At 47.0% G+C, this 215-nt stretch overlaps 1 protein-coding gene across 2 annotated transcripts in view; it reads right to left on the reverse strand.

Annotated features, from left to right (window-relative positions):
• The window catches only part of LOC118337252 (mitogen-activated protein kinase kinase kinase 7-like), a 12,748-nt gene that overhangs the window by 5,192 nt on the left and 7,341 nt on the right, over nt 1-215 (reverse strand). The gene's annotated exons all lie outside the window — the stretch shown is intronic.

The raw sequence follows: 215 nt of genomic DNA on the forward strand, positions 1-215 counted from the left end.
CACACACACACAGTCAGTGTAAAAGAGCTCCTGTAGCAGAAAGCACACAGACAGCAGCACAGATACAGACATTGGTAAGTTGAGCTGTAATGCCTCTTAGTGGTGGAGTGTGGACAGTGCAACGTGAGTCAACGCTCTGACTATGTGTAGGCATCCAGGAGCAGTCAGATGAACTCAACCTGTTAAAGTGGGAAGTTGGCAGAGATTTTGCTAAA

The sequence above is a fragment of the Morone saxatilis genome, unplaced genomic scaffold (genome assembly GCF_004916995.1).
Source record: "Morone saxatilis isolate NCDOM2014 unplaced genomic scaffold, NCSU_SB_2.0 Contig3, whole genome shotgun sequence".
Lineage (NCBI taxonomy): Eukaryota > Metazoa > Chordata > Actinopteri > Moronidae > Morone > Morone saxatilis.